The following is an 11,817-nucleotide window of genomic DNA, read 5'->3' on the forward strand; positions in this document are numbered from 1 at the left end:
ACAATAATTAGGAATGTAGAGCAATTTAGAGCCATAAGGCCTCTTTAGGATCTATAGAAAATGACTACCAGGAAAAGCTGGCCAATCGTAGCATTTTTTTTTAAACAGAGAATTAAGCTGCTGATTTAACCAGCTGGTGGCTAAGAACAACATTTTCCTAAACGAATTTGTTATTTCCGTCTCCCTTGCCTTAAGGAGTACAATCAATTCATGCATGTAGGAAATAAAAAATCAAAATTAAACAATGACTGGAACGCTGCGTCTCTTGAGATGAAACATGAACTTCTTCCCTTTTTAAAGGACACTATATGCAGCCTCACTCTGCCCCCTTGTGGAGGAAGGTATTACTACATGCAAAGGACACTGATGTTTTAATTTAATAATAATCAGACTCAGGATAGAAATCATATTCGTTGTAGTTTCCCCCCTGTGTGAAGGAGCAGCCACACAATCCAACAGAATAGAAAAAAGTCTCAAGGTTTCTCTTTCTTCTATGGAAGTTTTTATTATTAATAATAATTAAAGAAAAACTCATATCCAAGGAAGAGACAGCCTAAAGAAGGTGTCTGTCAGAGTGCGCAAGCCTGGCTGTGTCATCCTGATGTTTCAGTACAGGCAAAGCAATAGCTGTCGTAGAGTACTCTTCCCTTCTGGTTCATATTGAGTGTACCCACTTACAGCACAGTACTGCAAGTTACTCTCACCTGCGAGCAACAGCGATCTTTAATCATTTAGTGAACCTGGCCGTTTCCTCCCTCATGTTATCTTGTTTAATTTCTGGGCCCACGAGGTTATAGGAGAGTGAGAGGAGGAAAGGTTTCCTATTAACTGCTGCTCACTTAACTCTGAGACGAGAGCTGGGATTTGACCGGAACCTTCCAGTCCCAGCAAGCTCTGGGCTTTCCATTGCACAGCCTGGCTGTACCCAAACTTCGAGAAGTGACCATGTGCGAGATGCTGCTGCTGGGTCCGTGGGGACTCACGGTGTGTGCCTTTCCCCTTCTGTCAGGAGCAAGGGCAAGAGCAGGAACCGAAATCATGCACAGGAAAGAATCTAGCAGACAGGGAACCCAAGGAGCATCCACAGAGAGGTGTTTTTATGCACACAGATGGTCTGCAGGACCCTGTATTCATCTTCCCACTGGGAAAAGCTTCCTATCTGCCCTCCTTGGAGATCCCGGAAATCTGGTTCCAGGGCCTTCACAGACCCTCAGGTTCTTTGTGTTCGATGCACTTTTGTTTGTCTAGGTTGTCCGTATTCTGATACAGTGTAACGGTAATCTCTCTGGGAAAGAAGCCCTGTTCAGTCAGATGCAGGGTTTCCTCCTCCGTAGGTTTTCATTCTACAATTGGCTGAATCCACAGACTGGGCAGGGAACTGCGCCCTTCTTCGTTACTATGTTACTGCTTTGCGGCTTTGACTGTGGGCAAGGTGTGTGGCTTGCTGCTAGGCCAGAATACCCCAAAGCCCATGCGTGCACACGGTCACGTGATTACGACTGTCACATAAGAAGCAGGGTCCACCTAGCTGGAGAATGTGGCTTTGAGGCAACAAGTGACCATGTCGAGGAGCTGGGGTGGCATCTAGAAGCTGAGGGCCGCATAGTGACGCCCTGGTCAACAGCTGCAAAAACTGATTTTTCCAATACGTGTACTCAGTTGGGTCTTGCAGGAGAGCACAGCCTAACGTCAGACACTGAGACTCCAAGCAGAGGAGCCCGGCCCGTGGGAATTGGGAGATAGTAAATGTGAGTTGTTTCAAGGCACAATGCACTAATTAAAATACAAGGCACTAATTATAACATCGTTACTCAGAAATTGACTGGCAGAACAAGTATCTTTAAAACTTTTAAATTTGGGACTCATGGCTCACTGGGTAAGGAGATTAATCTGGGGACTTGAGTTCCATCCCCAGGACACAAGTGGAGGTGCAAGGAGGGGACTGATTCTGCCCAGTTGTCCTTTGACCCTACATAGGTGCCATGACATGGGTACACTCTCCTATCTCTCTCTCTCTCTCTCTCTCTCTCTCTCTCTCTCTCTCTCTCTCACACACACACACACACACACACACACACACACAGATAATTATACATTTTAAAAGTTAAAGACTTATAAAATTGACTCATATTTAAATCATTTGTTGCTTTCTAGTTAATCTTTACAGACAACGTGAGGGTGGGAAGCAAGATTCCTTCCTCTTCCTCCTCCACTCATTTTTGAAACACTGAATCACTATGTCCAATCCCCAGAATTCTGAGATACTCTCAGCGCAGGCCTATCACAGAGCAACAACTTTCTTTTGCCCCGTTGTCCCTAGCTGAAAGCCATCGGTGACCTCCCCACCTTTAGCTTCCTCAGTCCCGAGTCACCTGTCCCCAGGCCTGACAATTTCCAGGGATGCACATGACACTCTGAGAGGTCACAGGAAGTCCCTGTTTAGACCAGGTGAGAGGTGAGCCATCACTCCTTGTGGTTAACAGTGCCTCTCCCCGCCGCCATAGCCTTCCCAGGAAGTTCTGAGGCCAGCTACTGGACTGCTAGTGTTCAGTGAGGGCTGTGTTCATGGTCACCCACACCTACCATCTTCAGCTTGGTCTCTCGAAAAACAAGGCTTTGTGTTGGATAGTCGTATATCTTGATCCAGCACTCAAAGCTCCCAGTGTAATGTTTGGCTGCGTATTACAACCTGAATGTTATACCTTTAGGGAATTTCAGCAAGACTTTCCAGCTGCTCTTTAGAGAGCGACGCTTGAGGAAGGTCGGCAACACTCCTAGAACAGAGGGTGCAACTTTTATCTCTCATCTTTCCCCTAGCACATTTGAGCTCTAGATTCTTCTGCAGGCTACACAAGCCATCTGCAGTGCAATCACAGGACACGGGACCTCCCTGTCTTCTTGAGTGGCAGGGGCAATCGAGCAACGTTGATTTGATTCTGACCCCCAGTAACATTTTCTGAGTCCCTTCGGCTTGCGGATGTGGTTTCCATGAGTTCAGAGCCCACTTCCGGTGGGGGCTTCCAGGCGGCTGTAGAAAGGCTGGACATCGGTATTACCCTGTGGCAGCTTTGTGCAGAGGACCATATGAACACAGGAAGTTCTGGTGACACATAGTTGCTCTTGCAGAGAGGACTGAAGGCACAGGAACTGGCAACCAGCACAATCTTTCAGAGTTGATAATGTGGCTAAAAAAAGCCAGATCTCCCTCACTTTGTATCTTTGTAAAGAAAAGAGGTGACACTGTGGATCATTTTGCAACTGTTTGGGATACTTTTTATTAAAATAAAAGTTACGCTCTTGCACAATTCTGTTTTATCAGCCAGCAGCACAGACCCAACGGGAAAATTTTAAGTTGGTAATGTAGGATTTTAATTAGTTGATAAAAATAATAATTAAAATGGTAGGGCTAGAGGGCTGGGGTGGTGGTGGTGGCAAGGTACTTGATCTTTAAGCACGAGGACCCGAGTTCTGATCCCCAACACCCATGTAAAAACTGGGTGTAGCTCCATGGGTAACTCCAGCAACCGGGGATTGATGGAGACCAGTGGATTCTAAGCACTTGTCGGTCAGTTATTCTGGCCAAAATGGTTCAAGCTCCAGGTTCATGAGGAGCCCCATCTCAAAAACTAAGCTGGAGTGCACTGGACAACTATCCTAGTTAAGGCTTCCATTGCTGTGTGTAGTGGTCTGAATTCATTGTGTCACTGTGGGGCTGGGCTTTGCCAGATTTCACCTGACTGCCTTTGGATCAAGACGTAGAATTCTCAGCTCCTTCTCCAGCACCATGTGTGTCTGCAGGCTGCCATGCTTCCCGCCATGATGATAATGGACTGAACCTCTGAAACTGTAAGTCAGCCCCAGTTAAATGCTGTCCTTTATAAGTTGCCTTGGTGATGGTGTCTGTTCAAGCAACGGAGCTCTAACTAAGATGCTGTGACTAACCGCCATGACTGAAAGGAACCTGAGAGGAAAGGGTTAGCTCATCTCCATGTCACATGCCATCATCAGCAAAGTAGGGGCAGAGCTTGAGACAATCACATGGAGGCAGGAGCTGGTGCAGAGGCCGTGGTTGCATGCTGCTTACTGGCTTGCTCGCCCTGCCCTCTAATAGCACCCGGGACCAGGTGCTATTAGTCCAGGGATGGCACAGCTGGGTCCTTCCACATCCATCATCAATCAAGAAAATGCATCAAAGGCCAAGAGGGAGATTCCCTTTTCCAAAATGACTGTTAGCTCATGTCAAGGGGACATAAAACTCATGTGAACAGAGGGAGATATTTATTGTTGATTTCTGGTTTTCATATGCACACGTGAATTTGCACACATGCACACGCAGGCACATACACACACGCACACATGCATGCTCACAAACAGTAGCTCCAGAATGCAGATCAGCAGTAGAGTTTGTATTTAGGAAGAGCAAAGCCCTGGATTCCATCCTCATCACAAGAATTAAAGCAGTGGAAATCTAATACACATTGGAATCAGTGGAAGAGACACACACCTTGGGCAGGATCCCTGCTAGGGCATATACGCCCCCTGTTTTCACTCCAATAAATACCAGAAGAACAATGATAATTAAAATAAAAATACAACCAAGAAGCCCTAGAAAAAACATATTTACGTATGTATGTGTCTTGGCCCTGTTCTATTGCTGTGAAGAGACACCATGACCAAGGCAACTCTGAGGAAACCTTTCGTTGGGAGCTGGCTTAGATTTCAGGTTTCCTTGGCTATCATCTTGGTGGGAAGCAGGCCGCAGACAGGGCAGGCCCTGGAGAGGAAATTGAGTGCTGTGTCCTGATTTTCAGGCAGAGAGGAAGATACTTGGCTCAGCATGGGACTTTGAACCCTCAAAACCCACCTGCAGTGACACACTTCCTCTGGTGACACACTTCCTCCAGTGACACACTTTCTCCAGCAAAGCCAAGCTCCTAGTCCTTTCATATGGTGTTCATCTCTAGTGACAAACCGTTCAGACCGATGAAGATCATTCTAATTCATGCCAGCACAGTAGATATTATGTAAGCATGTCTGGGTTCATGTACACACATCTCGTATGTTGTGGGAAACCGATGAAGTACTGAGTGAATGTGTTCTACTGACTTAAGGGTAGACATGTCGAGACCCCAAATGCCTCGGGTGCATGGGAATGGCAAAATCTTCCCCTAGTCAGGTTCAGAGAAATGGCAGACTCTTCCTCTGGTCCATGTACTGATGTTAAGAGCGATTGATCTTAAGGTAAAATCCGTGTATACAGAACCTACCAACCATGACTGCTTGCTTCTCTCTTACCGAGCTGAGCTAACTGCCCCTCCTGGTCAGCTATGAATAATAAAGCTACCTCCTCACTCAGAGGCCCATGTAAATGTGCTGAGTTTCCAGGCTGCTGGTGCATCTCCACAGAGCACACAGATCATCTGGTCCCAGTTTTCTGTGCATCTGAATGCCTGTCCTACTGTCATTACCCTGTTGTTCCAGTCAGGTCAATTTAGAGCCATGCAGGTCAAGGCATGGTGTAGCATTCAAACGCTGAAATAAACAACTCTCCTCGCCTTCTTTATCATGAACTATGTGACACTCCTGGGAGGGAATTCTCTGTGTGTGTTCTTCCAGAGATAAATGTGCTACTCTGTCACGTCTTCCACAGGGGCCTACTACATTTTCCCAGTGGATAATATTTCACTATAGAAATAAACCATATTTTATTAACTCATTGAGAACTTGTTTCAAATTTTCTTCTGTTACAAATGAAATGTTTGGTTCATATCCCCTTAGCAGCACTCCACTAAGGCAGATGTTCACATAGACCCAAAGAATAATCCTGATTATTGGGTTGAGAGTGGACTAAGGGCTAGGAAGCAGAAACAAAAGTAGGGAGAGTGGGAGGCAACTGCAATGGTCCAGAGAAGTGATCAAGTGTCTTGTGGCAAAGAGCAGAGGCAAGAATGTGGTGACTAGTGTTGGAATGAGGTACGTTTTGGAGATAAATGTCACATAATATGCTGATGCTTAAACATGGAGTATGAACACAATGCCTATTGTATAACAGTTTCCAACCAATTAAAATCTTCCATAGGACCAGGAAGTTCTAAAGGAGAGCTTACCTAAGAAGTAAACAACTCAAGAGGCCCAGGAAGTCCCTGAAACTGAGCAGAATTCACTAGACTCCTTCCTCTCCAGGTTTGTATAAGCAGTGTCTTAGCTGGGTTTAACTGCTGTGAACAGACATCATGACCAAGGCAAGTCTTAGAAAGGACATTTAATTGGGGTTGAGCTACAGGTTCAGAGGCCTAATCCATTATCTTCAAGGCAGGAACATGGCAACATTCAGGCAGGCGGCATGGAGCAGGAGGAGCGGAGGGTTCTACATCTTCATCTAAAGGCTGCTTGCAGAATACTAACTTGCAGCCTGGAAGTGAAGGTCTCATAGCCCACACCCACAGTAACACACCCACTCCAACAGAGCCACACCTTCTAATAGTGCTACTCTCTGGGCCGAGCATGTACAAACTGTAACAAGTAGTAAAGATGGCTAAGATGAGATAAACTGAGCAACTTGGACAAGATAGTCTCCAACCTGTCCATCTACCTGGTGATTGTGCACTGAACTCCAGGGCTCCAACTTGTATGAGGGGTGCTGGGGTGGGGCTTTTGGTGATGCTTTGGTTGAGCCATTCCGGTTTTTATTAGAAACCCATCATCCATACAACTGTAACAAACCACCAGTAAACACACTGGTTCATCCAGTTAGACTTTGGTGATATTCTTACTTTGATCTGTTGTTGATTCCCTGTCTGGACTGAGCAGATGTTCGTTTACACTTCTGCAGGAACAGTGCCACATAGCAGCAGCAGAGAAGATCCCAAAGCCTGGGGCCCAAACAACAGAGGGAATGAACACACTAGTCAGCAAGATTTGGGATAGTTTGGGGCTGGAGAGAGGGCTCAGCATCTTGTTGTTCTTTCCTGGAACCAAAGTTCTGTTACCAGCATCCACTTTGTGCCTCCCATCTGCCCATAAGTTCAAAATAACCTTTAAATAAAAATTATGGGGCTGGAGAGATGGCTCAGCAGTTAAGAGCATAGGCTGCTCTTCCAGAGGATCTGGGTTCAATTCCCTGAATCCCTTAAGGTGGTTCATAACTATCTGTAACTCCAGTGACAGGGTTCTGATGCCCTCTTCTGGCCTCCGCGGGCACAGCACACAAGCGGTACACAGACATAATGTAGACGAAGCACTCAGAGACATTAACAAAAGAGAAAAACGATGGACTGGAGAGATAGCTCACCAGTTAAGAACATTTGTTGCTTTTGCAGAGGACCTGGGTTCTGTTCCCAGCATCCACACGACTCACAACCACCTGTAACTCCAGTTCCGGGGGATTCAATGCCCGCTTCTGACGTCCGAGAGCACCAGGCATGCATGTGGTGTACATATGTACATGCATGTAGGCAAAACACTCATAAGAAGTAAACATAAGAAAGGTAGACTTGGGACCGTGGGAGTAGTTTGGGGAGATCAGAGTCACCAAGTCTGTTTTGGACAGTGTTATGATGTCAATGTGACGTGTCTCCCCAAGTCCATGCATTTGAATACCTAGTGCCCTTCTGCTTGTGGTGTTCTGGGCAGGCTGCTAAGCCATTAGGGTGAGCGAGATACAGACGGTGGAGGCGGGTCAAGAGGGGGCAGAGCTTTGAGGATCCTGCTTACCCACCCTGCTTCTTGCCTGAGCTCCTCTCTGACATAAGATACCAGAAGGCCCTTCCACTGAAGTTGGGGCTGCTGTGTCCTGCTGAGAGGGACTGAGGCCTCTACACAATAATCCTTTTGTCCTCTAGTCGCCTCTGCTGGGGTGTGACTCCAGGGAGGAGAGGAGTAACCAACATAGACGTGTGAAGGCCGAGTGCCCAATGGCTTCTCAGAGAAACGGTTCTAAGTAAACGTCAGCTGCAGAGAGCAGTGTTGGCGGAGTTCATCAGTGGAACCTGAGTTGGAGTGGGACAGAGAATAATGTCAACTCTAGAGAGGACCCTGGCAGGCTGGAGGGGTGCAGAATGAAGGTGGGATGCCCTGTCAAGTTAGTATAAGCTCAGCATACTACTGGCAGATCCTAAGGTGAGAGGGGCTAGGCTGCAGGGCACGCAGAGGAAACTGAGAAATTCATGGTGGACATTCTGAAGGGAGTGGCAAGATGGGACCTAGGGCCAGGCGTAGGCCTTTGATCCCTGAATTCCAGAGGCAGGAGCAGGTGGATCTCTGAGTTTGAGGACAGCCTGGTTTACAGAGTGAGTTCCAAGACAGCCAAGGTTACACAGAAAAATCCTGTCTTAAAAAACCAACCAACCAACCAACCAACCAACCAAAAAAGATGGGACCAAAGGATGCACAGGTTGCAGGTCTGGGTACTGGAGTGCAGGGTGGGCTTTCTACAGTGCCAGGAGAACAAACCACAGAAGCAACGTGTGCAAAAGTCCTCTGCTGGCTGTGTCTATGTTCTTGGTGTAAATTACGAAAAGGTCAGGGGCTGGAAAGATAACTCAGCAATTAAGAGCATTGGCTGCTCTTTCGAGGACTTGACTCTTAGTGCACAAACACACACACACACACACACACACACACACACACACACACACACACACACACACACGGTGGCTCCCAACCATCTGTAACTCCAGTTCCAGGGGATCCAATGCCCTCTTCTAGCCTCCTAGGGCACCAGGCACTCTCTCATGTGGTACAAGGATACATACATACATACATACATACATACATACATACATACATACATACCTACCTAATGGGCACGAAGGGTCCTGGATGAGAGGCTCAACCAGCATTCCCAACACCCCACCCCACCCCCGCACCCTCCTACCCCTGCGCCTCCTGCCAGACTTGATTCTGCTGCAAGGCCTAGTTCTCATTCTGAGCAGTGATTGGGGATAGGGGGAGGGGGAGAGGGAAAGGAGGGGGTATTTTCAAACGACTGAGAAGAAAATCCCTCCCACATATTGAACGTTCTCATAAACCTTTCAAGCCACCCTGTCCCTTTCCTCTTTAAAGGTTCCACCCAAGGTGCCATTAAATACGCCAGAGTCGTAGAAGACATACTGAAACACCGTGTGCTTGCGGCCTCTGCCCTGCAGCTGGCTGCAGTCCAAGGATCCTGTTCAGAGCCATATTTCATTCAGGACTCCAATCAGAGCCGCACTGAGCTCGCACACTTTAGAAATGGCCGACTGTTCCACAATTCAGAACGCTGCAGACTTTTCAAGAGCCGCTCGCTGCTTCCCCACGGCACAGTTAGGCCCCAAAGCTCCGTTTTACCTGAAGCCGCTGTCTATGGTTCTGTCTCTTAGAGGCCCTCAATGGAGGTTTTTGTTTTTGTTTTTGTTTTTGTTTTTTTTTCCCTTTTTCTTTTTTTCAGAGCTGGGAACCGAACCCAGGGCCTTGCACTTGCTAGGCAAGCGCTCTACCACTGAGCTAAATCCCCAACCCCTCAATGGAGTTTTAGAAAATGTATTTTTAGTTGATTGAACTTTTCTACCTAAAAAAAAAAAAAAAAAAGTTGATTATTTCATTCTCCCACTGGAAAGAAAGCAGTAGAGGGAAGCGTTAATTATAGGCAGCCCCGCCCCGCCCCCACAGAGATGGGGCGGGGCTACTTTCTTTAAAGACTAGTTAACACCCAGCAGTGACAGTAACTGTCAGTGCCTATCTAACCTTCAAGGGTCGCCTCTTGTGCTTCCTTTGCCAACTGGAGGAGATCACCATGTAACCACAAACACATTTGAATTTTGAAAAGAATAAATTCATGACTGTATAGTGTTAAAACTTTCAGGGCCAGACAAATGGCTCAGTGAGCAAAAGCGATCACCTCAAAAGTTCGAGGACCTGAGTCTGATCCTCAGAACCCACTGTGGAAGGAAAACACCAACTCCTGAATGTTGTCCTCTGACCTACACACACACACACACACACACACACACACACACACACACACACCCCACACCCCACGAAACATAAAAATCAACCTAAGCTGGGTGGTGGTGGTGCACAGCTTTAATCCCAGCACTGGGGGGCAGAGGCAGGTGGACCTCTCTCTGTGAGGTGAGCGCAGCTTGGTCTACAGAGAGAGTTTCAGGGCAGCCACAGGAATGCACAGAGAAACGAAAAGAAATGAAACCAACCAAACGGACTTGACCTTGTGGAGAACACCCACTCTCTTATGTAAGTAGTTTTTTTTTTTCCCCCGGAGCTGGGGACCGAACCCAGGGCCTTGCGCTTGCTAGGCAAGCGCTCCACCACTGAGCTAAATCCCCAACCCCATGTAAGTAGTTCTTAATCACCCTGGAAAGTTTGGAAATATAAGGTAAGAAAAAGTAAATAACATCACCCAAAATTAAGTTAGCCCCTCAAAATCATCTCCAACCTACCCACATGGAAAACGTTACAAAACTGGGGTTGTGTTTTTCTAATCACACATTGTTACACACTGTGAATGTTTTGTGTTGCTACACAACCACACTAGGACTTCTCTTTGTAAATTATGTATTGTTTGTTACAAAGTAAAAACTTTCCATTAATAAACATTTGAGGGGCTGGAGAGATGGCTCAGCGGTTAAGAACACCCGACTACTCTTCCAGAAGTCCTGAGTTCAATTCCCAGCAACCACATGGTGGCTCACAACCATCTGTAAAGAGATCCAATGCCCTCTTCTGGTGTATCTGAAGACAGCTGCAGTGTACTTATATATAATAAATGAACAAATCTTTAAAAAAAAATAAACATTTGAGAAAATACCAGCATGCCATTTTCAATATTGTATTTTGTGTTATCGTATAAATAAAAAGAGAGAACATTTATTATTTAACTAGTCCTTGTTAATATTTAGCCCCTCGTTGTTTATTTTGTTGTTTTTTGTAAATAGTAGTTGTCAACATTTTTTATGCATTTCTGTGATTACTCCCCCATATTATGATATTCTAATACACGATGATCGTAAGGTAATGCACGTTTATTAAAAAATTTTCTGAATGAATAAACTCATCTTTATCTGAAGCAATTGAAACCTATCCATGCTTAACTAAAATTTTAGTAGAAAGGAAAAGAACAATAAGAAGGAAAGAGAAAAAAAAAGAGGGCTGGAGATGACTCAGTACTCCTCCAGAGGACCCAGGTTTGAGTCCCCGCACTCACATGACATCTCCCACCTGTCTGTAACTCCGAGGGATCCAATGCCCTCTTCTGACTTCCACAGAGCATGCCCGGGGTGCATAAACACGCATGCAGGCAAAACACCTGTACACAATAATATTAAATAAAATTTAAGTGAAAGAAAGAGGTAAATTTTTATGTGAGCCACAGATTACTTCAATGCTACTTAGCCAGAAAGAGGAGCCTGCACTACTTTATATGAATCTGAAATGACGTTGAACATTAAATGCACCATGGCTACACTAGTGACTGCAGTGCAGTGCTATGTAGTGTGGTGCAGTGCAGTGCAGTGCAGTGTAGTGCCGTGCAGTGTAGTGTAGTGTTGTGTAGTATGGTGCAGTATAGTGCAGTGCAGTGCATCATGGTATAGTGTAGTATGGTGTAGCTCAGTGCAGTGTAGTGCAGTATAGTGCAGTGCAGTGCAGCGTGGTGTACTGTAGTATGGTGTAGTTCAGTGAAGTGTAGTACAGTGTGGTGCAGTATAGTGCAGTGTAATGCAGTGCAGTGTTGTGCAGTTCAGTGCAGTGTAGTACAGTGCAGTGCGGTGTTGTGTAGTGTAGTGTAGTGCAGTGCAGTATAGTGCAGTGTAGTGTAGTGCA

This window comes from Rattus norvegicus, chromosome 20 (genome assembly GCF_021556685.1).
Source record: "Rattus norvegicus strain SHRSP/BbbUtx chromosome 20, alternate assembly SHRSP_T2T, whole genome shotgun sequence".
Lineage (NCBI taxonomy): Eukaryota > Metazoa > Chordata > Mammalia > Rodentia > Muridae > Rattus > Rattus norvegicus.